An 18,190-nucleotide genomic window follows, 5' to 3' on the forward strand; every position below is an offset into this window, starting at 1 on the left:
AACAAAAAATGCACATAGGCTGAAGGTAAAAGGATGGAAAAATTATTTCATGAAAATAAAAATTTTAAAAAAGCTGGCATAGCAATACTTATATCAGACAAAATGGACTTAAAACCAAGGCTATAGTAAGCAATAAAGAAGGTAACTACATAATGATAAAGGGAGCAATCCAACCGGAAGATAGAACCATTATGTATATCTACGCACCTAAAATAGCAGCACCTAAATATATAAAGCAGATTTTTATGGATATAATGGGCGAGATCAGTAGCAATACTATAATAGTAAGGGATTTCAATACCCCACTAACATCACTAGATAGATCCTCAAGAAATAAAATTAACAAAGAAACAGCAGACTAAAGGACACACTAGATCAACTGAATTTAATAGATATCTTCAGAATCTTTCACCCTAAAGCAGCAGAATATACATTCTTATCAAGTGTTCATGGTACATTCTTTAGGATAGACCATATGTTAGGGCACAAAAGTGATCTCAACAAATTTAAGAAGATTGAAATCATATCAAGCATCTTCTCAGATCACAATGGCATGAAACTAGAAATCAACCACAACAGAAAAACTCAAACACATGGAAACTAAATAGCATGTTATTAAATAACAAATAGGTTAACAATGAGATCAAAGAAGAAATTAAAAAATTCCTAGAAATTGATGATAATGAGCATACATCAACAGAAAATTTATGGAATGCAGCAAAAGCAGTCCTGAGAGGGAAGTTCATAGCATTACTGGCATACCTTAAGAAGCTAGAAAAAGCTCAAGTAAACAATTTGACCCTGCATCTAAAAGAACAGCAAGTAAATCCCAGAGATAGTAGAAGGAAGGAAATAATAAAGATCAGAGCAGAAATAATTGACATAGAGGCTAAAGAAACAATATAGAGGATCAATGAAACCAGGAGCTGGTTCTTTGAAAAAATAAACAATATTGATAAACCTTTAACCAGACTCACCAAGAAAAAAGAGAGAAGACTCAAATAAATAAATTTAGAAATGAGAGTGGAGAAATAACAACAGACACAACAGAAATACAAAATATTGTAAGAAAATACTATAAAAAACTATATGCCAAAAATTAGACAACCTAGATAAAATAGACTAATTCTTGAAACATATAATCTTCCAAAAATTAATCTGGAAGAATCAGAAAACCTAAACAGACTGATTACAACAAATGAGATCAAAACAGTTATCAAAAAACTCCCCAAAAAGAAAAGTCCTGGGCCTGATGGCTTCACAAGTGAATTCTACCAAATATTCTAAGAAGAACTAACTCTTATTCTTCTCAAGCTATTTCAAAAATTTCAAAAGAAAGGAAGACTTCCAAGCTCCTTTTATGAGGTGAGCATAATTCTGATTGCAAAAGCAGGCAAAGACAACACAAAGAAAGAAAATTATAGGCCAATATCCCTGAAAAATTTAGATGCTAAAATCCTCAACAAAATATTAGCAAACTGGATCCAGCAATATATGAAAAAAATCATACACCATGATCAATCAGGATTTATTCTGGGGAGGCAAGGCTGGTACAATATTCACAAATCAAACAATTTGATTCATCACATAAACAAGAGGAAGGACAAAAACCACATGATAATTTCAATAGATGCAGAAAAGGCATTTGATAAAATCCAGCACCCATTCATGATCAAAACTCTCAGCAAAGTGGAAATACAGGGAACATACCTCAACATGATAAAGGACATCTATGACAAACCCACAGCCAACATCATACACAATAGGCAAAAATTAAAAGCAATCCCCTTAAGATCAGGAACAAGGCAGGGGTGCCCCCTTTAACCACTCTTATTCAACATAGTTCTGGAAGTCCTGGGCACAGCAATCAGACAAGAAGAAGAACTAAAAGGCATCCAAATTAGAAAAGAATAAGTAAAACTATTATTATTTGCAGATGGTACAATATTGTATATAGAAAACCCTAAAGTGTCAGTCAAAAAACTACTGGACCTGATAAATGAATTCAGCAAGGTGGCAGGACATAAAATTAATATTCAGAAATCAGAGGCATTTTTATACACCAACAATGAACTGTCAGAAAGAGAAATTAAGGAAACAATCCCCTTCACTATTGCAACAAAAAAAATAATGTACTTAGGAGTAAGTTTAACCAAGGAGATTAATGACTTGTACTCGGATAATTATAAAACAGTGATAAAAGAAATCAAGGAATATACAAACAAGTGGAAGCATATACTGTGCTCATGGTTAGGAAGAATAAAGATCATTAAAATGTCTATATTACCCAAAGCAATTTATGAATTCAATGCAATACCAATTAAAATATCAATGCCATACTTCAAAGATATAGAACACATATTCCAAAAATTTATATGGAACCAAAAATTAACATAAATAGCCTCAGCAATCTTGAAAAGGAAGAATAAAGTGGGAGGTATCACACTTTCTGTTATGAAGTTATACTACAAGGCCACTGTACTCAAAGCAGCCTGGTACTGGCATAAGAACAGGCATATAGATAAATGGAACAGAACAGAGAACCCAGAAATAAACCCACACCTTTATAGACAACTGATATTTGACAAAGGAGGTAAGACAATGGAGTAAAGACAGCCTCTTTAACAAATAGTGTTGGGAAAATTGGACATCTACCTGTAAAAAAAAAGTGAAACTAGATCACTGACTTACACCATTCACAAAAATAAACTCAAAATGGATAAACGACTTAAATGTAAGCTGTGAAACCATAAGCATCTTTGAAGAAAACATAGGCAGTAAGCTCTTCATCATCTCTCTTAGTAATATATTTGCCGATTTATCTCCACAGGCAAGTGAAATAAAAGACAGGATAAATAAATGGGATTATATCAAACTACTAAGCTTTTGCACAGCTAAAGATAATAAGAACAGAATAAAAAGACAAACTACACAATGGGAGAACATATTCAACAATACATCTGATAAGGGGTTATTAACCAAAATTTATAAAGAACTTGTAAAAAACTCAACACCAGGAAGACAAAGAATTCAATCAAAAAATGGGCAAAATAAGTGAATATACACTTCTTCAAAGAGGACCTAGAGATGGCCAATAGGCAGATGAAAAAATGCTCAACATCACTAATCATTAGAGAAATGCAAATTAAAACCACAATAAGATATCACCTCACACCAGTCAGAATGGTGCTTATCAACAAAACAACACAGAATAAATGCTGGCGAGGATGTGGAGAAAAGGGAACCCTCCTGCATTGCTGGTGGGAGTGTCGACTGGTGCAGCCACTATGAAAAAAAAGTATGGAGATTCCTCAAAAAATTAAAAATGGAACTGCCTTTTGACCCAGCTATCCCACTTTTAGGAATATACCCCAAGAACACCATAGCACTGTTCCAAAAGAAGAAATGCACCCCCACGTTTACGGCAGCATTGTTCACAATAGCGAAGATCTGGAAGCAGTTCAAGTGTCTGTCAGTGGACAAGTGGATTAAAAAACTTTGGTACATATATACTATGGAATACTACTCAGCCATAAGAAATGATGACATCAGATCATTTACAACATGGATGGACCTTGATAATATTATACTGAATGAAATAAATAAATCAGAAAAAACTAAGAACTATATGATTCCATACATAGGTGGGAGATAAAATCAAGACTCAGAGACATGGACAAGAAGAAGGTGGTGGTTACAGGGTGGGGGGAAGAGGCAGGAGGGAGGGGGGCACAAATAAAACCAGATAGAAGGTGACGGAAGACAATTTGACTTTGGGTGATGGGTATGCAACATAATCAAATTTCAAAATAACCTGGAGATGTTTTCTCTGAACATATGTACCCTGAATTATCAATGTCACCCCATTAAAATTAATAAGAAAAATAAAATAAAATAAAAAAAGATAATGCTTAGATATTTTCAATTATATTCATAATGTGTTGTTTCTTAATTTTAATTGAAGGTACGTACATAAATGCTCATTATAGAACTATTCTTAATATGTATCTACATAATATATTTTATTCAAAAATTAAATGTAGGTTTAGTTTTATACATACATATATAATAAGGTCCATCATGTTTTATATATTAGTATATATTTTATATATTAAAATATTTCCAAAAATTTTTTAATTTTATATCTCACAAAAACTTTTTTTTATGTGTAGGTATTCATATCTATTTTTTGTTTTAATTTCTTCAATTATTTTATATTTACACTATTTCTATCCTGATATAAAATAAACATTTGGTTATAAGTGCTTCTTTATCTTTTTATTTTCCCCAAATATGTAACTACTTAATCCCATGAAACTAATTTTGGTAAATGCTATTAAATTAGGATTTACATTTCCTTTTCAGTAAACCAACTTTCCTAACTCTAGGTCTTAAACAACCACCTTTTCCCCATTAATGATTAACACCTACTTTACACGTTTTAAATCCTAATATAAATTTTATTACATTCAGTTTTGTGATTTACACCAGTCTCAAGGTTTGGGAATTAATTTTGTTAATGGTATAGGCTGAAACATAAATTCTTTATCAGTCTGGAACCTATGGTGGATGGGGAAAATAACTCAGAGTTCTGGGAAATAATGAGAATTAAGGGAATTTTATTCCTAGGACTAAGATCTTGGGATCCTGTTTTCTTTCCTGCTAGATGCCTCCTTGAATTGGAAGATGTGGAGAAATAGGGCCCAACTTTTGCCTCAGGGATTGGATGGAAATTAGATCAGTTTGTCACTTAAGCAAAGTTTTTTCTAGTTCCTTTGTACATGTGGGTCAAATGAAGTATGAATGCTTCCTGTTACCAGACATGAATCACATGGAGAGAACAACTGGTATTACATCATTTTGTTTTTGTCTAAGAGAAAATTCTCGAACCAGGGCTGCCTTTGGAGTGATCAACCCTCAGTGAGGCAGCATCATGTCATAGAATAAGGGAGACACTGAAATGCCCATCAAAGGAGCCATCAGAAACTCGGTTCTGCCACTTAGCTTCATCCAATTTCAGTAGAAAATTGCTCCCACATGTGAGACTATGCTCCTTTCCCCTAATCTTCAAGCTGGATCAGAAAATATGATACATTTAGGAAACTGGAAGAGAGACAAATACTAGGCAGGAAACGAGGTACAAGGACAAGCTCTTTTTGCCATGAACAGCCAGCCCACTCAACTGACAGATATGTCATTCATCAAGTTTGCCATTGTGCCTGTTTCTCAGTCTGCATATTCTAAGGTTTGAACTGAGGCCAGGACTGTGATTTTATATGACAAATTACTTTCTATTACTCGGGAAGAGCTGTAAAGTCACTAGGTCATTCCATGTCTTCATCTAGGAATTAGAAGGCCATCCTATTGAGTAAAATGTTAAGAACAGTAGCATATAATAAAAAAGTTATATTTTCATTATATTCTACAAGCTAGGCTTGCTTTACATGAGGGATACAGATATTATCTGCCTGCAGAAATGCTTGGGTGGCTAGATAGGTCTTCACCGAAGGATGAGATTGAAAGTGAGCCTTCAAGGACGGATAGAATGGCAAAATGTCCAGATAATGGAGAGGAAATCAAAGCCAACCTCATATAGAGGAAAGAGCAAGTACTGGGGCTAATAACAGTAGTAGTGCCAGTAGTAGCAGTAACAGTACATATAAAATAATAGTAGAATATAGCCTTTATTAAAAGACTTAAAATATTCTGGATACTGCGCTATGGATAATAAATGCTACTGCTTCCCACATAAAAGTCATCAGGATGTACAAGTCTCAGTTCTATCTAGGGAAGGGTGAGTTGTTCAGTGTGTCAGGGACATGGGTTTCACAAGGCAGTACAAATGGTGAACCTTAGAAATTAAGTTGGGAACATTTTCTGCCGGATCTTAAATGTAGTGCTTAATAAGCATATGCATTGCTCAGCAGAGAGCCACTGTTTTTCAGAAGTGGAGTGACAAGTTCATAAATGTGACATAGGGAGTGTATTTGGGGAAAAAGTGTAGAGGATTTATCAAAGCTGGAAAGGGAAGAAATAGGCAAAGTTTTCAGGGATCTTAGCGCAAGAGCAATATTTACACCCAAAAGTGCCTGGGACTAAACTGATTGCAGAAGTAGTGAGTAGGAAACGTGTATTTTAAAATATTTTCCTTTTCTGTTTTATTTATATATTCACTTTTTCTTTTCTCTCTCTCTCTCTCATGTGTGTGTGTGTAGGAGGAAGGTTTTTGGAGGGTAGGTAAGCAGTAGCAGGATGGGTGCACAGAGGGAGAGGAACATGGAGGACCCGGTTGGAGCCTTCAAGGTGACCAGAAACCCCAGAATTCTGAAGCAATATTTAGAAAAAGAAATTAGAGCCTTGTACAGCAATGCTTGGCCCAGATGACACAGGACAAAGTGGAGCTGAGGGCATTTATTTCTCTCACAGGCTCACCCCCATTCACCTCAATTCAGGCCAGAATGCTCCCTCTGCCTCTGAGGTTCCAAGGCCTGCAGGGGACACCGTAGAAGAGAACAGAGGCAACCCAAGAAGAAAAAGTCCTTTCGCAACAAACTTCTGAACAAACTCCTTGTTTATTGTCTTATATCAATCAGAGAGCACCCTGTAAGAAGACAGGATGAGAAGTGGCTTAAGGGCTTTGACCTGAGGGTTTGAGGGTAGCCACAAAGATAGGATCCACACCAGCCAGCGGATGGGAATTTGGGGGAGAACTGGCATTTCTGGAGTCCAAAGAAGATATTGTTCTTGCAAGTTCAGAGTCTCCTCTGGGTCCACTCAGACTCTGAGGCAAGTCTCTGAGAGGGGAGATGACATCCTTGACAGTTTGCTTTCCTAAGTCAGCTCTGCTTGGCTGAGGGTCCACTTCAACAGCAGCCTCCAGAGGACTGACCACTGCCCCCTCCGCAGCAGCTGGAGTCTCCTCCGCAGCAGCCTCCAGAGGACTGACCACTGCTCCCTCCACAGCAGCTGGAGCCCCCTCCGCAGCAGCTGGAGCCCCCCGAGGGCTGGGGGCAGCACTCAGAGCTTCGGTGTCTGAGGCGGAAAGACCTGCGGTGCCTGTGGTGGCTCAGGCAGCAGCCACCACCCCCAGAGCTGTGGCCACAGCAGCCACCACTCCCAGAGCTATGGCCACAGCAGCCCCCAGAGCTGACACTGCAGCAGGAAGAGACTGGCGGGCACTTGGGGGGACACTTAGGAGGGCATTTTGGTGTGGGGCACTTGGGTGTGCACTTGGGCGGGCACTTGGGAGGGGGCTGGCACTGCTGCTGGTTCTGCTGGCAGGACATCTTGAGGAGTGGGCAGACGGGCGTTCAGGACCTGAGGGAGAGTCAGACTGAGAGTCAGCCCTACACACAGGCCATCCCTGTCCCTGACTTTTTGGCATCATTTCTACTATATGTATTTAAATACCTTGTTTAGGATCAGTCTGAGAAAACAAATCCCTTTCACTGTTATCATTTCTAATACTGTACCTGGCAGTGTCTCCTCTGCACCACAGCTTACCCCTTTAAAGTAGGAAGGTATCATCATTTGTTTTACCAGTTGGAAAACTGAGACCAAATGATGGTAAGAAAGTGAAGAACAAAGTTCTTCCCTTATGCCATCCAAATGCTGAAACCGTTCCACAGAGACTAATTTAGAACTGCAATATTTCCTTCATGGATAAACATGTCTTGTGAAAATAACACTCTAAATAGTTTTATATTTTAGACTCTGGTAACATCAGCTTAGAAACAAACCTTGGCCATTTCCTGGCTGGCTCATTTTATTCAACAGGAAGTGAGTAGTTTTCTTGACTCATAGACTGATCCTCTGATCTTTTCAGAAATACCACCTCTTAACCAATATCTTAGCCTAGTGATTATTCAACTTCCTGTGTTTTTTTCAACTCCAGAGTTTTAAAATGCGATCCCAGGCCTTGTATTATACCCATGTGTGCAGCAATCCCTTAAATGCTTCTGATCTGCTCCTCATTTGAGAATCGCTATCCCCAAATTGTACCTTCAGGGGATACAGTGGTATCTTACAGGTAAAATTCTCTCTGAAACCTCTCTGGGACATCAGAGCAGTCAGAGGTCTCCTTCCCTCATCCTGAGAGTCCTGCACAGGTGCAAACAGGCTCCTTCAAGCACACAAAGCCTTTGCTAGAACATGGTGCTCTTATAGTCTTTCTGCCTGTTCCTGGCTCCCTTCTTCTGGGCCTGCTCTCTTTCTAATACTATAAACTCCAACCCCCACTCTCCCAGGCTTTCCCCCTGCCCTCCTGCTCTGGTCTGAGTGTCCCTCTGTGGAAAGCCTGTTTCTTCCCCAGTGGACACTTACCAGGTACACAAGCAGCACAGGGTCTGTCACCACCTCGGAACGGAGTGATGGAGTTGCTCTGTCCCCAAGGCCCTTTTATCTTGGCCTTGGGCTCCGCTCCAGTGGGTGAGACAGGGCATGAGCATGAGAAGACTGCCTCCTGTCACCCCCACTGTCCTGTGACAGAGATGATTGGCAGTTCCTCCCTTCCTCCCTCCATGGGACTCAGTCCATCCCCACCATCAATGCCTCATCCTCCTGACAGCCATTTCGCCATCACACCTCCTTCTTGGAGTTTGGCCTTTTAAATCTTCATGTTCTATGGTCCTGATGGTCTGCTTTGAGCTAAGACTAACAGAAACTTTTCTTTTTTTAAGTAGGATTTAATTTTATAAAAATGTCTTCCTGATTCAAGTGACAGAGAGTAGTTTTAAGAACAACGTAAAATATCCTGTTTCCTACCATCCAAAAGTAAGTATTAAACATGCTCATCTGTATCTTTCTATTTGCCCTTAAAATGGTATCTTGACATTTTCACATTTTTACCATATATATACCATTTTTATCATATATATACACACACACATATGTGTACAAATGTGCATTATATATACTGTAGAAACAAATATGTAATTTATAGAAACATGAAATGATATGAATATGAGAGTGAATTATATATATATACATATATATGTATATTATGCATATACATATACTTACTAGCCTCATTTCTCTCATTCAGTTTCCTGAAATACAAAAGAAATGATAAAAATTACTCTCAACAGTGCTGTGAGGGTCAACAGAATCATGGACAGACAATGTCTGGAAAAGGTCCTGTAATATGGTGGCCCTTCATGTGTGAACTCTCCATCTATAATAAAAAGAGGATACATTTTTTTAAAATTCACAGCCATTTTTCAGGAGAGATGCATCTGATGTATAAATAGCCTTTTTTCTCAATTGAGTTCTTTCATATAACAATTTTTATATAACAATATCCCTGTATATGAACTAGAGAGAATCGGCATTGCTTGGCACAGTAGAATGAGATTTGTTTCCCAAGGCTCTGACACAGGGGAAGATGGGGAGCCCATAAATAAGGAAACAGAAAGAAGAGACAGTGGGAGGGCTATGCCTGGGGCACATGTCAGGGAGGACCCTGTGGAAATGATCCTGCCGCTTAGGCCCCAAGTAGAGGAGACAGGAAGACCATTCAGAACATGAGGGTTTGAGATTCAGCAGGAATCTCTAGTGTTACTGCTCTGTTCCTACATAGACACCAGGGATACTGAAGATATTTTTTTGTATTTGAACATTTTTAGAAGATTAAGATAAAGACTAAAGTTAATTTGCTATATGGCTGGTACTTTTTCCAAGCTTAGAGGGTAATATTATAAAAAACCTAACCCAATTAATTAGATAAGCAATTTTTAACTGGTGTGCCACAAGAATTTTTAAAACATGCAATACTTGACTATTTGGTCAGGGGCATAGATCTCTTTTTCCTTAGATTGTCAAATTTAAAAAAGTGACAACAGCCAACACAAAAATAGCCATGTGGTGTGAATGAATCAAATTATATCTGTTTTTTTGTCAGATCAGAAAAAAAAATTTTTTTTGATGTGCTGCAGAATTTTGGTAATTAGTTTATGTGTGTCCTGAGATGGAGAAGATTGAAAATCACTGACTTAGATGAAGGCATATCAGACCTATGGGTATTTACAAGAAAAAAAATCTTCCCTCCAGAAGTGTCCAGAATAATTTTCCAAAGTCTGGAATAAGATATGTGGGTATTTAGACTGATTATATTTGAAAGAATATACATGTGTATAAATGCATGCAAACATAGAGATATAGAGATATAAATATGGACACAGATATATAGACACAGAATCTATTTTTCTATTGTTCTCAGCATCAGATATCTTAAGGTGAGTGGCCTTCCCCAAAGTTCCACTGCCTCCCATCTGTGTATTTTCTCTTTGATTCTAATCTTCACTGGGATCCAAAAGTTTAATTTCTCTATCATTCTCTACTCCAGAAATCATTAGCCCTGACCTTTAAGGAAGCCCCATCCAAGGCTTTGCAGTGTGTTCAGGGTAAGGACATTCAAAGCTGTGTGCAATGTGACCCAGAACAATTTCTGTTTTGCTTTCCAAGAAGAACTGGTATTTTGATGCTACTGTAAATCTGTCTCTTCCTACCCTACTCCTATGCTTTATTCCATGATATTATCTCTATGAGACAATGTGGTTCAAGTCCTACTTGCTCCATTATCCTTTTTGTGACGTATCTTACAAATGAGGTTTTAAGAAATCTTTTAAAAGGACAATTGTGCCCTGTTTTTATTCCCCATCAGCATCTAGTACGAGGTTGTTCACAAATGGTGGTTTTAAAAACCCTTTCACTACATTAGCAATGACTTTATAGTTTACAAATAGCCATTGCTTCTGACTTAGGTTATCTTTCTATGGGGACCACACTCTGAGACACAGGGAGGCGTGGTGGCCACATCACTTTGTAGAGATAGATCTGCCACTGTTTCATCAGGCATGGCATTTGCTCAGGTTGTTCCAATGGGCTTAGTTATGGGGGTGTGGCCAGGATAGCCATGCCTTGGCTCACACAGGAGCCCAGCTTCTGATTCCTAAAATAATGGGGTGAAGAGGTCATCTGGGCCACGCCTCTGCCTCAAGAGAGGGCAGCAACCAAACAATCGATCTATCGTTATAACCATAGCATTTGAACTGAGGTCTTTCATACATTTTCATTTAGAATGGATGTTTGACTGGCCCTTTGGTCTTGGACATTAGTTATCAATGGTTCTGAAACAGTTCAAGAAACATTTTGATGAGCAAAGGCTTTCTAAGGTGACACATTTATCTAAGAGGTCTGTCTTTACCTCTTCATTCTCTCATCTCAGGAGCCTGGGGGGGGGCACTGCTGAGAGTTTATGGGAAATAATTCAGACTGAATTAATTTTTCTCTGTTTTTCCACTCTCCTTCCTTCTGAACTATAAACTAACACTTTTACAAATTTTAGAGTTTTTCCTTCCTGAAAACCTTTCTTTTAATAATAAAATATAAAAAAGTGTCCTAAAATAAATAGAAAATATAAATAACTGTTGCTTAATTATTAAACAGTGGAAGGTATTTTTTTATATAAATAAATTTTTATTTTAATGGGGTGACATCAATAAATCAGGGTACATATATTCAAAGAAAACATTTTCAGGTTATCTTGTCATTTAGTTCTGTTGCATACCCATCACCCAAAGGGAGATTGTCCTCCGTCACCCTCTATCCAGTTTTCTTTGTACCCCTCCCTCTCCTCCTCCCCTCTCCCTCCTTCCCTCCCCCCACCCCCCGTAACCACCCCACTCCTGTCCATGTCAGTGGAAGGTATTTTAAGAATGGCATAAATCCTGTAGTATATAAAGAAAGGGATTGATAACTTAAATTACATAATAGTTAAATTTTATATAATATAAAGTATCACATATAAGGCTAAAAGACAAATCAACTGGGGAAAAAACAAACACACATGACTAGTAAAAAATGACTATTTCTAAGATGTAAATCTATCTTACAAATCCAAAAATAAATAAACATACAAAAGCATAATGGTCAAAGGTTACAGATCTCTCTCTCTGTCTCTCTCTCTGTCTCTCTGTCTCTCTGTCTCTCTCTCTCTCTCTCTCTCTCTCTCTCACACACACACACACACACACATTGTATTGGTCAGACATCTTCAGAGAAACAGAACTAATAAAATGTATACCAATATAGGCAGAGGTTTATTTTAGGAAATTGTCTCACACAATTGTTGGAGGGTGCAAGTCTGAGATCTACATAGCAAGCTGGCAGGCTGGAGACTCAGGGGAGAGTTGATGTTACAACTTGTAGTCTCAAGGTCATCTGGACGTAGAATTTCTTCTTTAGGGAACCTAGGCTTCACTTAACATTTTTAATGGATTAAATGGGGTTCACCCACATTTGGAGGGCATTTGGCTTTGCTCAGTCTACTGACTTAAATGTTAATCATATATAAAAATATACCCTAGCCAAGTTAATACATAAAATTAACCATTATAATTCATCTCTTGTCAACTTGGCACCCATACACCTTTAATCTATAATCTCCAAATAAAAACTGAGACAAGGTCACACTTCCAGCCAACATGATAAAATTATCCTGAGTAAAACTGAAAATACACTAGCCTTTTCCTCAGAAGAGGGTGCAAATCCCTTGAGTAATGCTTCTCTTATTATCAATATCCTGTAACTTAAATACTGTAATATAAAATTGAGCAATACATCATCAGTCAATACAGCTTATGTTATATAATAAGAGAATAAGAGTGGGGAAAACCTAAAGATACTTGAGATATAAATACACACAGATTTATAACAATACAAGAAGGAGATACTCATATTAATTACAGTCCTGGTTGTGGTTCTTTTAACCTGGTAGGGTGACTCAATATTCATTCCTGAAGGTTCTGGACTATTAGTATTGAATCTGAGTTGTAGTTTTTCATTGGTTTTAATCACAGGACGTGATGATACTAAGGGACACACTAAGGGATCTCCTATATTCCACACATATTTTTCTTTACATACATTGTAAAATAGCAATACAATTTTTCCTTAGTCATCAAGATCAATTACTGTATCAAGCACAGTAACTTCCTTTTTGGTTTGTTGATTCAGGCAAAGTGGCCTCTTGAGGAGACCAAAGTGGCCTGGTGTCAGTCTTAACTTCCAGTTCAATGGAATCATGTCTCCTGGTAGAAGCATTCCTCCCTTTGGCACTAAGACCTTTAGACTAGCAGAGCTTAAGGTCAAAGGGATAAGAGCCAAATATTTTGCTAGCAGATCACTAAGGGTAATAGTGAGTGATGTCTCTCCCATTCCACCTTTTGGTTCCTGAACCTGTGTATTCTGGCTATAAAAGAAACAGAACCATATATTGAATGCTGCTGTAGAGTATATACAGCCTTCTGAAGAGCTTTTCCTCAGCCTTGCAAGGTTATTACCACCTAGCTGATGCTGTAACTAGATCTTTTAAAGACCATTCCACTGTATTATCAAGCCAGCTGCTTGAAGATGATGGGGAACTTGGTAAGAAAGTGAATTTCATGACCATGATCCATTACCATACTTTATTTACTTTTTAGTAAGTGTCCTTCAGAGGAATATCTATCTATCTATCTATCTATCTATCTATCTATCTATCTATCTATCTATCATCTATCTATCATCTATCATCTATCTATCTATCTATCTATCTATCTATCTATCTATCTATCTATTATCTACCATCTATCTATTATCTATCTATCTGTCATTTGTCTATCATCTGTAAGAAATTGGCTCATAAAATTAAGAAGCCTGAGAAGTTCCAGGTTCTTCTATTTGTAAGTTGGAGACTCAAGAAATCTGGTGGTATAATTTAGTCCAAATCTGAAGGCTTAAGAATCTAGGAATCAGTGGCGTAGATTCTAGTTTATGTCTGAAGGCCTGAGAACCAGGAGAACCAGGCACAAGAGAAGATCAGTGTTCTGACTCAAGCAATCATATAAGAAGTAAAAAGGACCAAATTTCTCCTTCCTCTGCCTTTTGTTCTCTTCAGGTCCTCAAAAGATTAGATAATGTTCACCCACATTGGGAAGAGTAACCTATTTTCCTGAGTCCACCAGTTCAAAAATTAATCTCATCTGGAAACACCCTTGCAGACATACTGAGAAATGTTTTCTCTGGGTCAGTAAAGTTGACAGAGAATTAACCATCATGGAAACAATGCTGTGAGGAATACCATAATAGGATGGACAAGGCATCTGTAAGTCCATAAATGAGAGCTTTAGAAGAAGCATGGCTTGAAGAGAAAGCAAATACATGTGAAAAGTCTCTATCCCAGTGAAAACAAAACACTGCCCCTTCCATGATGGACATGGTCTCTAATATAATCAGTCTGACACCAGGTAGTTAGCTGATCATCTCGGGTAATTGTGCTATATTGAAAACTCAGTATTGGTCTTTACTCCTGGCATATTGGACTCTCAGCTTTTGCTGTAGACAGATCCACCTTGGTGAGTGAACTCAATGTTGCTGAACGTATGCATAACCTCCATCCTAGTCACCATGGCCACTTTGACCACGAACTCATTAGGCAATGACAAGAGTGATTGGTAAAAGAGGCTGTCTGGTACCCATAGAATAGGTCATCCTATTGATTATTGGATGAAGTCATCATCCATTTGATTATTAAAATTTTCTACTGAGGTCATTGTTTAGTGAACGGTCACATGAGATACAATTTTCTTTACCATTTTTGTTCATTTGAGAGGTCTGTCTACATATCATTTCCTCATATTTCCTTGCCACCAATCTTCTAATCATTGTTCCTTCTAAGTTCATGGCCATCCAGCCAAACCATTGGCCACAGCCCGTGAATCAGCTTATAATTGCATGTCTGGTCATTTCTCCTTCCAAGCAAAACAAAGGTACACTGCTTAATGTTTTTCCCACTGTGAGAATTTCCTTTCACCATTGTCCTTCAATGATGTCCCAGAAAGTGGCTATAGTGCTACAGCTGTCAACTTTCAAATGGTGTCTGCATATAGTGCACAACCATCTGTAGACCAGGCTGGTGTTTTCTCTTCTTTTTTCAGCTGATTCTAGGGAATTCCCTTGAGGATGTAGGTGCAGGCTGGGAGAGACAAGGTAATGTAGCAGGAGGTACCATGGACATTTGGACCACTTCTTCATGAACCTATTATGTCTTCAGGACTTGCTCAAGCCTGATCTCATATGTACCACTTCCATTTGATGTACACTTAACTTCGTGGCTTGGTGGGTCAGATGATACCCAGCTCATGAAGAGTAGAAGCTCAGCTTGTAAGGTAACTCTTATCCATGTTTATGTTTAGTTTCTACCATTAGAAAGCAAAAGCTGTTTCTCAAGATAAAAGTAGTTATCCACAGAGGATTGAAGGACTTTGCTCTAAAATTCTAAAAATATACACCATGATTCATTTATAGGGGCCTTCCAAATTCTCTAAATAGCATCTTTGTCTGCCCCTGACACTTCAAGTATCACTGGACCTACTGGATCAGATGCCTAAGTGACAGAGCAGCTTGCACACAGCCTGGATATGTTGCAAGAAACTGTTCCTATTCTGAACCCCATTCAAAATTAGAATGGGGCTAGTTTTGGCTCCCTGGGTAAATGGGCCGGAATAACACACCCAGGTGAAGATTATGTTACCTCCAAAATCCAAAGAGGCCCACTTGGTGTTGTGCTTAATTTTTGCTTGTTGGAGGGGCCAGATCAGTGATAGGATGCAGTCAGTTCGCATCTGTTTGGCAGTACCAATATCTAATTTTTTGTTGAGTTTGGCGAATCAGTTGTTAAAATGGCACTTGTAATCAGAGTTCTCTCTAAGGTGGGCACCTGGACAGCGCCCAATGTAGAAATCACAAACTTACAATTCTTACTCTTTTTTAATATTCATCTGTGCAACAGCATATTCTAAGTGCCCATAGTAATGTTCATTCCATCCATAGGTGAAAAAAATTTGATAGAACCATGCTTGTAATATTCATTTTTTCATTTCATGAAACTCATTATACTATTGATGAAGTATTATATTTTAATTCTGTCATGTTTGTTGCTTCAGTAAACAAACATCTAAAGTAAACAGAAAAAGTGCCGAACAACCAGGGAGTGACAAGCTGTCATTGGGAATAACTTAAATAACAGTTTTATTGTTTCTTGTCAGGTATTATTTAATATTTTTTATTAATATTTTAAAACTTTTTATAACATAATGTAGTTTTGAGTACCTCTTTTATTGCTTTAAAGCAGGGGTCTCAAACTCGCGGCCCGCCGAACAATTTTGTGCGGCCCGCAGACTAATCCACGAAGTTCAAAATATTTTGGATAAAATTAAGTAAGCCCGTGGATTAGTCTGCGGGCCGCACAAAATTGTTCAGCGGTCCACATGTGGCCTGCGGGCTGTGAGTTTGAGACCTCTGCTTTAAAAGCATGAAATAATAAACTACCTTTTGGTATATATGTATGTGTGTGTGTGTGTGTGTGTGTGTGTGTGTGTGTGTGTGTGTGTGTATATATATATATATATATATATATGTTTTTTACTTAAAATGGTCATTAGGACAGAGAACCGGTGGTTAAATTATTTGAATCCCACCACTGGGCCAAATATAACAACTTTTTCATATTAAAAGGGCTATCTTGATATGCTCCACATGACAGGACTGCCAGCAATATCACTGAGGTAGAAGGCTCCTGATTTTTTTAGTTATTTACCACTCTCTGATGTACAAATGTCTTACCAATAAATTTAATGTAGTTGCTACTTCTTGCTATGTCCAATCAGCATATTATCATTGAGAGGTCTTGTGGAAAGGAAATACAATCAAGATGTCTAAGAACTAAATTACGACTTAGCTGGAAGGTGATAGACTCCTGAGGAAGGACAGTGAACCTGTATTGCTGGACTTGCCAGCTGAAAACAGACTCTGCTTCTGGTGGTTTTTACTAAGAGGTGTGGAGAAAAAACACATTTGCCAGGTAACTAGTTTCATACCAGTTCCCAGGGGATGTGTTAACTAGCTCAAGCAATGAAACCACATCTTGTCCAGCACCTGCAGCTGCAGGTGGACTCACCACCTGGTCCAACTTATAAGAACTTGCTATCATTCTTCAAGATCCATTTGTTTTCTGCACAGGCCAAATAGGTGAGTAGAAAAGGGAATCATCATCTTTGCATCCTTCAAGTCCTTCATAATAACACTCCTGGAATGTGGTTATGATTTTGTTTTATTGTTTCTAGGCTGATGCGGTACTAATGGCTTCCATTTGATCTCTTGCACCATCATAGTTCGCCTTTCACAGGTCAGAGAAACAGTGTGAGGATTCTTCTAGTTGCTAAGTATGTCTGTTACAATTTTGCATTCCAGACCTGGGGAAATAACCACAGGGTGGGGTGACATCTAGGGGCCCACTGTGAGATGGACCTGAGCTTCATTGAGTGCCTGACCTCCATAAGTCCCTATCTGACCAAACTAGGACCAAAGTGAACCAAAATTATGTGTTGAGTCTTCTGAAATCAGTGTCAGTTCAGACCCTGTTATCCCCAAAAAGTCTGATTATTTCCTTTTCCCCAGTACACTATCTCCCTGGTGAAACCTGCAGATCCCTTTGGAGAAGGTTTGGAGGGCAGAATTAACAGTGTAACTTTTGGCAGTGTATCAGTGTCCTTCCTCAAGGGGACCTGGCTTCCCCTTCACTCAAGGAATGCTGGGTCTGTAAACTGACTCAAGTCTGGCACTTGAATGAAGGACTGCAATCCTCTATTTTTATGATTGTTTTGTTCACTTGACTTAGAACTTTTCCACTTATACATATCAAGTAAGAACTTAGTAGATTTGCCATTTATTTTACTCCTAGAGACACCATGATCAACTAGCCAGAACCATACCTCTCTCTGCTTCAGAATATCCTAATTAGTGCTTTGACTTGGCTGTCCATTGCAGTAACCACACCCACTTTGCCTTTGGTGAGTCAGTATTATCACTTGTCCCTACCACCCTGGGATCAGTTATCCCTATTGCATTAGATTTCCCAATTCTGGAACAGCAGGTCTCATTATAATTTCTGACCTGCAGAGAAGAACAATCACAGAGCTTTTCAAGGATGTTGGGGCTCCTCTCACAAATATATTTTTCATAGTCGTGGTGAAAGATGAGTCCTCTAGACCCTTCCAAGTGTAGATGAGCAAATCTTAAATGATATTTCCACTCAAATATTCAATAATCCTAAATCTTTGGGTCTTTTCCTCTAGTACACCAAGGCAGTTCT

Source organism: Saccopteryx bilineata, chromosome 2 (assembly GCF_036850765.1).
Source record: "Saccopteryx bilineata isolate mSacBil1 chromosome 2, mSacBil1_pri_phased_curated, whole genome shotgun sequence".
NCBI lineage: Eukaryota > Metazoa > Chordata > Mammalia > Chiroptera > Emballonuridae > Saccopteryx > Saccopteryx bilineata.